This window comes from Camellia sinensis, chromosome 2 (genome assembly GCF_055761805.1).
Source record: "Camellia sinensis isolate YWXY chromosome 2, ASM5576180v1, whole genome shotgun sequence".
NCBI classification, from domain to species: domain Eukaryota; kingdom Viridiplantae; phylum Streptophyta; class Magnoliopsida; order Ericales; family Theaceae; genus Camellia; species Camellia sinensis.
Genome location: NC_138962.1, coordinates 118578188 through 118587759, shown reverse-complemented (window position 1 = coordinate 118587759; position 9572 = coordinate 118578188). Strand labels below are relative to the sequence as shown.

General features: G+C 33.8%; 1 pseudogene across 1 annotated transcript; it reads left to right on the top strand.

The window, feature by feature from the left end:
* The first annotated feature begins 573 nt into the window (after positions 1-573).
* LOC145820305 (cysteine proteinase inhibitor 6-like) lies at positions 574-6946 on the top strand (annotated as a pseudogene). Its single transcript, XR_014361573.1, has 4 exons — positions 574-934; positions 4760-4988; positions 6023-6168; positions 6567-6946. The product of XR_014361573.1 is annotated as a cysteine proteinase inhibitor 6-like (transcript).
* The last annotated feature ends 2626 nt before the right edge of the window (positions 6947-9572 follow it).

Below are 9572 nucleotides of genomic sequence, written 5' to 3'. Positions count from 1 at the left end.
TTAAACTGCCAAATCAATTCCTATCTATTTGCCAATCTATTAATCCGCTCAATCTGTATCCGTCAATTCGGCGAACGGATGTGAATTAATTTTTTTTATCTACAAATTCGACGAATAGATGACAGATTAGAAATTTTCCGATCGTAACTAAACCGCGACCACCCCTAATACAAATAGAAGCTCCCAACCTACTTTTTTAAGATACAAATAAATGAATATAATCAAAATATGACCCCTAACATGAGTAATGTAAAGTTCGTAAGATTATTAAACGAATGATTACTAAACGAATATAATCAAAATATGGCCCTTAACATTACTTTGCTCTTATTTTACCTAGGTTGAAATGAGGTTTTTTCTTTTTATAAAAATATAAAGTAGATTAACTAAAATAGATTAAAAAAAAAAAAAAAAAATCAAGCAAAATTTTTTATTACAAATTAAAATAATTAAAATATCAAAAAAAATAAAATAAAAAAAGTTAACTTACTTTCCAGACGAAAACTTTGACTTTATTGTGGCAGAATGCTTAGAAGTTAAGCAAAGGACATTTTTACTGAGGAAGAGCATGAAAGCGACACGCGTTCGCCACGTATCAAACTCTCAGGCATTAAAGGATGAGAGAGAGAGAGAGAGAGAGAGAGCAGAGCTTTATTGTGTATTGCAACTGTGAAAGAAAACGCTATAAATCACCCAAAAAAACTGAAATGAAATGAAAGTAGAGAGGCCTATCTTGTTGTTCTGCTTCTCTGTTGCGATATTAGTCCCAGCGGTGGTAGGTGTATCTCAAATTCAACCTCAAGAAGAAGGCTTTATTTGTAGCACAAACATGGCTACTCTCGGAGGACTACACGATTCTCATTCATCCAACCAGAACACCGCCGACATCGATAATCTCGCCCGATTCGCCATCCAAGAACACAACAAAAAAGAGGTTTATCTTTCTTAATTTTTTGTTTTTGTTTTTGTTTTTGTTTTACTAGGGTTTGTATATCTAATATATCTATACTTTTGGCTTGAACACAATTTCTGTCATGCTTTTTTTTTTTTTTTTGATTTGTCAATCCCCCCAAAACAATCCCACTTTCTGGTGGGTTGTAATCATCATCCATTTTTGCATATGGGTTTTTTTTTTTTCTCTTAATATTGTAAACCTCATTACAAAATAAAATTAATAATGAAACACAAAAGTACAACTGAAGGCTAAACTCTAGGATAAAATTACATCACATGCCCTAATTGTATCGAATCGATTTAATCCCTAGCTGTATAAGAGATAGACATTGTCAAGATAATGGTTTAGTCAGTGCATAATTGATCTGGTTAGTAGTGGCAACATGAGTAACTTGAAGTAACCTTTAGAGACTTTGTTGCGCACAAAGTGAAAATCAATGGCTATATGCTTCACACATGAGCAGAAAACCAGATTGGCACAAAGATAAGTTGCTCCGATATTATCACAATATGTGATTGGGGTTTTGGTAACCCATTTTACTAAGTAGACATTGGACCCAAGAGAGTTGTGCGTCAATGGCAACATCACAATACTCGGCTATAGTAGAGAAGTAGGCAACAATCCATTTCTACTTGTTGGGTGCGTGGGTTGGAGGGGAGGGACTGAGATGATGCTTTAAAAATAAAACATGATTGAGAGTGCCCTTTAGATATCAAAGAAAATGTTTGGTCGTTGTCCAATGAGACTGAGAGTTGATGCATAAATTAATAAGAGTCGATGCATAACTGAGCAAGCTTATTGACTGCATAAATGATATTTGATCTTGTGATAGGAAAATATTGGAAAGCACGAATGACATTGCGATGTTTGGTGCATGAGCTGATGGGGAGCCATTATGAAGAACAAGAGACCTTGTAGTAGGTGAAGGAGTGCTAACTTCTTTTGAGCCAACCATAATAGTGTGTTTTGATGCTGCAAAATATGTTAATGCTGAGAAAGAAATAAACTAGTAAGTGTGGAGAGGACCTCAATATTGACAAAGTAATGAAGAGATCCTAAATACTTTATCTGAAATGGATGTGCGAGAGCACATGTAAATTTAGAAATAGAAAATGTGTCATTCCTAGTAACTATAAGATCATCAACAGAGACGAGGAAAAAGAGCGTAGTATCATTGTGATTATAAATAAAGTGTGAGGTATCTGACTGGGACTGAGTGAAACCACGAGAGCAAGAAAATGTCGATTTCCTTATATCATGCACGGGGAGTTTGTTTACAACCGTAGATGGCTTTTCAAAGTTTGCAAACATGAGAGGGAAAAACGACTTCAGGAAGTGGAGGCATATGAACCTCTCAAATAGGAAGCCATGGTGAAAAGCATTGTTGACATCTAGCAGCCGGATAGGCCATCCATGAGCAAGCGCAAGAGCAAGACAACTCGTATAGTAGTGGGTTTAACAATTGGACTAACTGTACCAGTATAATTAATACTAGATTGTTGATGGAAACCCTTGGCAACCAAACAAGCTTTGTATCAATAAGGTTTTGACTCGGCTGAGAGGGAACTATCTCCTAAGTGCCATTGTGGACTAGGCCATTAAATACTTTGGACATGGCTATGTGCCAAGGGCTTGAAAAACACGAGTAGGATCAACGTTTTAAGGGATTTAGAAAAGGGATGATTGGTAGTGGTACAGCGTTGTTTAGGTTTAAAAATATTTTTGCTGGACCTGACCATATGATGAATATGAGTAGACAAGGTTTGAAGGGATCATTTATCAGATGATGTTGAGTTGGAAGGAATTGGATTAGAAGCCAAAGAAGTAGGTTGAGAATTATGACCATAGGATCAATATGAGTAGCTAGGATTGTAGGGATTGTGTATTCTGATGTTGAATTGGAAGGAATTGGATTATAGGCCGAAGAAGCAGGTTGAGAAGTATGACCATTGGATGAATTTGAGTAGCAAGGATTGGAGGGATTGTGTATCAGATGATGTTGAGTTGGAAGGGAATGGGATTAGAAGCCGAAGAAGTAGGTTCAGAAGTAGAATGTTTAGAAAGGGGTTGGGAGGAGAAGTCACCATGTGAAATGGTAGGTACTGTAGGCTGAGTTGGAGGTGGGGATTTGTGGGTGGGAGGAAAGACCCAGGCGGAGCCATATGGGCATTGGGCATGAGTGGTGCAAGTTCCACAACCTGTGGCTCTGGTGGACTGTGGGAAGGAATATGCATGACTGGCACAAGAAATACAAGAGTGGTGCCAGCAAGAGAGAGAGGTAATAAACTGAGTATTAATGGTAGAGGAAGTGACACGAGTGAGAGCTGAATCATGAGAGGCAAAGGGAAAAATAGAGTCATCAAAGATGACATGCTGAGAGATGAAGACACAACTGGTGGAAGGATCAAAGCATTTGTAGGCACTTGGAGAGGTGGAACAACTAAGGAAGACACAAGGATTAGAGCAAGGTTTGAGTTTATGTTTAGTGTATGGTCATAACCAAGGATGGCACACAAGAAGCCAAAAACATGAAGCTTGTGGTAGTTCGGGGAGTCCCAAAAAAAGAGTGATGAAAGGGGATTTGTGTTGAAGATTGGATGTGGGAAGCCAATTGATTGAGGTATGTAGCAGTTTGAAAGGCATGGGACTAGAATAAGAGGGGTGCCGAGGCCAGGAGAAGTAAAGCTAGCCTAGTTTCAGCGAGATTTTTATGGCTGACTATATCTTTATATGGTATCAGAGCAAAGATGCTCTCTTTCTGCAATGAATATGTTCACATTACAAAACAATAAAATAAAGGAACAGTACAATTGAAGGCTAAACTCTAGGATTTAATTACATCACACACATGCCCTAAACTATTGAAGGAAACAACCCAGAGCATTGTCAGCTGTGAGGGGGAATTCCTGAATTTATGGGACTTGAATGAGGTGCTGGCTTTGCGGGATTTGAATGGCTATGGATTGCCAGATAATCAGTAGCACTTACACTGTATATTAACTGAATTCTGAAATAGATTGGTGTGAACATCTCTATAAAGCTCTTTTTAAAATTCATGCTCAGTATTGTGATTCTTAGCTCATACAAGCATTTAAAAGTAAATCACATAATGTGGGCGTTTGAGAAATAGGTTTTTTTGTAGGTATTTTTAGTTGTAGGATATTATTGGAGAAATTTTTTTTTGTATTTGGGAAGATAATTAGATTTTTTTGTGGTTGGATGTAATGTTTGTGAGAGAAAAAGTGGAATGATTATGGGGTTTGATGTGATATTTTGTTTGTATTTGTTTTTTTTTTTTTTATTTTGTAACCAATTTGTCTTTTAGTGAAAAAAAATCAAAAAAATGCCTTCCCGAACAGCACAAATGAGTAATGACCATGGACAATCATTGAGGTGAGGGTAGTAATACTATGGTTTTCGCTTGGGCGGCTTCTTTTTTTCTTTTTTTGTGCATGCTGAAATTGTACTTTTTATTTTGCTAATTGGTTTAATGATCGACTTATGTTCTTAATTGGTTTCTTTCATATTTTTTGAAAAATATTCTCTTTGTTTTCCTCTTCTCTCTCCTTTTTAGACTTAGATCAAGAAGGGCACTGAATCGAAGCAAAATTTTATGTCCTGGACATACTTTGTTGTTCATTTCTCATATGATCACAAGTTGTCATCTCATTAATTTCATTTAGATAATATCTGCACCCTCCAAACGAAAAACAAATATATTAAACTAACATTTCTAAATCTTTTACTTCATAATTAGATATTTTGTTATCTTTAGATATTCACTTGCTTTAAATGTTTTTTTAGAATACACTCTTTGAGTTCGTGCGGGTGGTGAAGGCACAAGAACAGGTGGTTGCTGGTACGTTGCACCATATAACTCTCGAGGCTGTTGATGCGGGTAAGAAGAAACTCTATGAGGCAAAAGTTTGGGTGAAGCCATGGATGAACTTCAAGGAATTGCAGGAATTCAAGCATGCTGGTGATGTTGGTGACACTCCTGCATTAACCCCGTCAGATCTTGGTGTTAAGAAAGGTAGCTAACGATTATTGAACTTTAAGTCGTTTAGTTTTGACTTGGTATTTATTCGATAAGTCGTAGCTGACATGGTATTGTTTAATCATATCAAACACTATTTAAGAAAATCTCTGATTGCACAAAGTAACTGTACTAATAATGATGGGAAATGTAAGGGAAAAAAAATACCATCCATTTTCTATGAAACTGGACCATATTTCTGCTTGGCTTTATTGATGTAGTATATGCAGCAATTATCGAGTGGCAAGTAATTTTGTGTGCGAGGCTGAGAATCCCTCTGCCTTTTTTTTTCTTTTTATTTTATTCTTTTCTTATTCCTTCTCTTTTCCTTTTTTCCTTTTTTTTTTTTTTGTCCATTTCCTACTCCTGTTTCTTCCCTGCAAGTTTCAAATCAATGAAAACAGCCCTTGGATTGTCTTTACGTAGTCCTTTTTCTTAGTGGCCATATCCTCAGATTGTTTATTTGTTCATTTACTTATTCATTTATTTATTTATTTGGGGATGAACTCGTCATGGATATGTTTTCCCCTTATATGATACTATGCTTTCTTTTTTTGTCTTTTTCATTACTCGGTATCCGGCCCAAAGGACCGACTAAGCCGGGGGATCAATCCCACCGTCCACTAGCAGGAGACCCAATTAAACGTATGGACTGGCCCCTCAAGAAATTGTTTGCACACAGGAGGTTTTGAACATGAGACCATAGAGCGAGCACACCCCCAGGATCCAGGCCAGCCCCGTGGGATTTATATGATATTATGTTGTCATTGTCAAGAAAAGGAAAATGTTTATAAATGTTTTTTGACATTTTGGGTTTTGTTCTCTTGTTAGTTTGACCATCTTTCGGACTTCAAACAGGTCGATTTAGAAAAAAATATTCTTTTTGTGGAGATTTAATGATGGAGTCACTGTGATTGTAGCACTGTGATCGTAAAATATAGTTCTGCTGAACTTTAATGCAAACAATATTATGTCAAAAGTTTTGAGTTCTTTCTTTGGTAATGGCGATAATGATGTTGGTTGTAAATCAGATGGGCATAGCCCAAGATGGCATGCAGTGCCAACTCATGATCCTGTGGTTCAGGATGCTGCGCATCATGCTGTGAAAACCATCCAGCAGAGGTCCAACTTGTTGTTCCCTTCTGAACTTCAAGAGATAGTTCATGCAAAAGCTGAGGTCAGCATCTGTTATCTAGCAATTTATGTGTTTATTTGTCGGAGGCAAGATTTTAACCTCAGATCTGTATTCTTGGAAAATAGGGATGACCATTGATTCAATGGTTAAGACTTGACCTAATAACCTTGAGGTTATGGGTTCAAGTCTTGGGATCACCACTTTATATATTATGCCAAAGGTTAAATGTATACTCAATCTTTCCCCTCCCAAAATGTATATTAATTAGGCATTGTTTTTTATCTATATTCTTGGAAAATATCGTAAAAGTGCACAGTTTATACACACACACAAAACACTCAGACACACATCGTTCCCGCTAATGATTACTCAATTTGCACTAATACACAATACACCGTTACTTCTTTGACTTCATATATGTTTCTTGGTTGTTATAACAGGTCATGGAAGAATCTGCAGAGATTGATATGGTTCTCAAAGTGAAGAGTAAAATAAGGTTGAGGTACATAAGAACAACGAAGGTACCTTCCATTTGATCAGATGGAGCCATATCGTTCTTGACTATGAAGTTACCAGTATGCAGCCTCCTGACATACTAATTTTGATTTGGAGCTGTGTCTTTTTCTGTTTTGGCTCTTTTAAGTGGTTTCATGTTCTTTCTTTTTAATGTGCTGGATGGTTATCTACTTCACTCTCAATAAGATCCTTGTATAATCATATGCTGTCTGTGTGTGCATGCGTGTGTGTTTTGAGGATGTTTATGGAAGCTTTGTATTTGGTATTATGAGTTTTACCCCTTTTTATGGGGCTCTTTTGTCTAGTTTTGATGTTGTCAATTTGCTTTTCCAAGTTCCATTTCCATGCTCTCTTCCTAGGGAGATGTATGTCTGCTGTCACTTTTTCGTCTCAAAATTCCAAACTTGCTGATAACCAGATTTGATGGAAGAGACTGCATTGCTATTTAAATGACATATAAGCTAAACTTTGCTGAAGGGAATTTGGCAAATTCGTCCAACGTCTGGTTCTGGCTGGCCACTTGTTACTCTGAGGCTTCATTTGGGAATAGGTTTTTTTAGTAATTTTTTGATTTTTTGATTAAAATGTGATGTAAAAAAAATTAATATGTTTAGGATGATTTTTTGGCTTTTTATGAAAATATGTGTAAAAAGTAGAGAGAAGAAAATTTTTAATTTTTTGGTATGGATTATTGACTTTTTAATTTTTTTAGTGACTTTTTGACTAAAAAAGTCATTTGCGAAATGAGGCTTGAATAACCTCCCATTCATTTGAAGACTTGTTTATGAAATGAGTGAGACACTTTGAAGTCCATAGCATCCTGAGATTTGGGGATTTGAATCTTAAAATTAGGACTATTAGGAATCTACTTACATATATGTATATGTATCTTCTATTTTCATCTTCTATCTTCTGTCTATACTACTACTATGTAAATTCTTCGGATAGTGTTGAAATGTGTCTCATATTTTGAGTTTTTCTAAAATACTCTTATAATAGTTATTTAAAATAAAAATTTATATACGGAAGTGAATGGAGTTTGAACCCGTAATCTTAGATCTAAGAAATATCTTTACCAATTTAACAACATATGACATGTATATTTTTAAATTTAAGTTTTATATTTTATATTCGGACACACCCTCTAGGCTCTAGTATGTATATACTCAAAACATCTATCTTGTATCTACCTAGATGGTGTTTGTTTGGAATGATTAGAGGGAGGGATTGTATTCCATGTCCAATCTCCTATGGAGTCATTCCAAATGTGGGATAAAAATGGTGGGATTGGAATCCTATTGGATTAAGTTGTAAAACGAAACATTTGCCCTCTAAATATTTGATTTCACTATGTATTATATTTAGTAAAATAAATAAAATATAAAAATCTCAATTAAAAAATAAAATAAAATAAATTTGTTTTATTTTTGTTGATGTTTATTTATTTAATTTTTTAAAGAATTTTTTTATAGATGTTTTATTTTAAATTTTTGTTGATATTTTATTTAATTTCATTATTTAATTTTTATTAGTTTTTATTTAATTTCATTATTTAATATGTATTATTTTTTTTAAATACATTTTTGGATAAATTACAAATACACCCCTTGAGGTTTTATTAAAGTACAAATCACCTCATGTGGTTTTGAAAATTACATTCTATCCCTTTAGGTTTCTAATTTCATAACAAATTGTCCATTTTATTAATAAATCATCAAGTCAATTAACAGTTTTTAATAATGTTAAAATATGTTTCAATTAATAATTTATGTAATTTTATTATTATATAGAAGAATAATTATGAATTTTATTTTTTCCGTAAATTCTGTTAAATAAAAAATTCTAATAAGGGATATTTGTAATTTTTCAAATCACGAGGGCCAATCTGTATTTTAAACAAACCTTAGGGGGATATATTTGTAATTTACCCTAAATTTATTTAAAATTTTATTTTAAAAATAACATAAATTTTTATTGATGTTTTATTTATTTAATTTGAAAAATAAATTTTTATTTAATCTAGCTAAAAAAATTAAAATATTAAAGACAGATTTAGTATTGATATTACTTAGTAAACAACTGAAAATGATAAAACAATCTATTAAGCATTTATCCTTCATAATATTCTAATCAAACATTAGATTTAATAAAATAGTCATTTTCAAACATTTAATCATAAAAAATAAAAAAACAAAAAAAACATGGAATACAAATCCTTTCTAACTAAATAGTCCAAGAGCTAGTCCAATGGACTACAATCCCCCCTTTATAGTATTGACACAAATGTGTCTCATATTTTGAGTTTTTCCAAAATACCTTATAACAGCTATTTAAAATAAAAGTTTGAGTACTGCTATTAGCACCCTATCAATTATTTTGGATTCTTCATTTCTTTGGACACCTACTTATAAATTTCAAAACCCTTAAAATTTCTTCCCCATTCCCCCTAAATAATACCAAATTATCCTTGTGAAAACATTTCACCCATTTAATTGAATGCACACTCCCACACCTCAAAAAGCCTCTCTCCTAAAAATCTTAACAAAACTCACGAAAGTGATTATTATTTCATCTCCACATTTGTTCATGATCTGAGAAAATAAATGTAAATTTTTTTTATTGTTGATTCAAAATTTTTCTTTGTGGGTTTTGCGATTTCCAAGAGTTTTGATTATATGTTCCCGAGTAAATAAAAAATGTTCGATTAGCTGTTCCAGAACAAATGAACAATGTTCAGACCTATGTTCCCGAATTTCGGTCCTATATTCAGGAGTTCAGTCCCGAAAAAATAACGAATTTTTTTTTATTATTTTTACCTTTTTTCTTCAAGAAACTTACCTTACAAGGCTAATCTCTTCTAAACTAAGAACACCATCAAAACTATGAATCTTTTGAGTTTTTATTGTTGTACTCTTCTCGTCTCATGAATT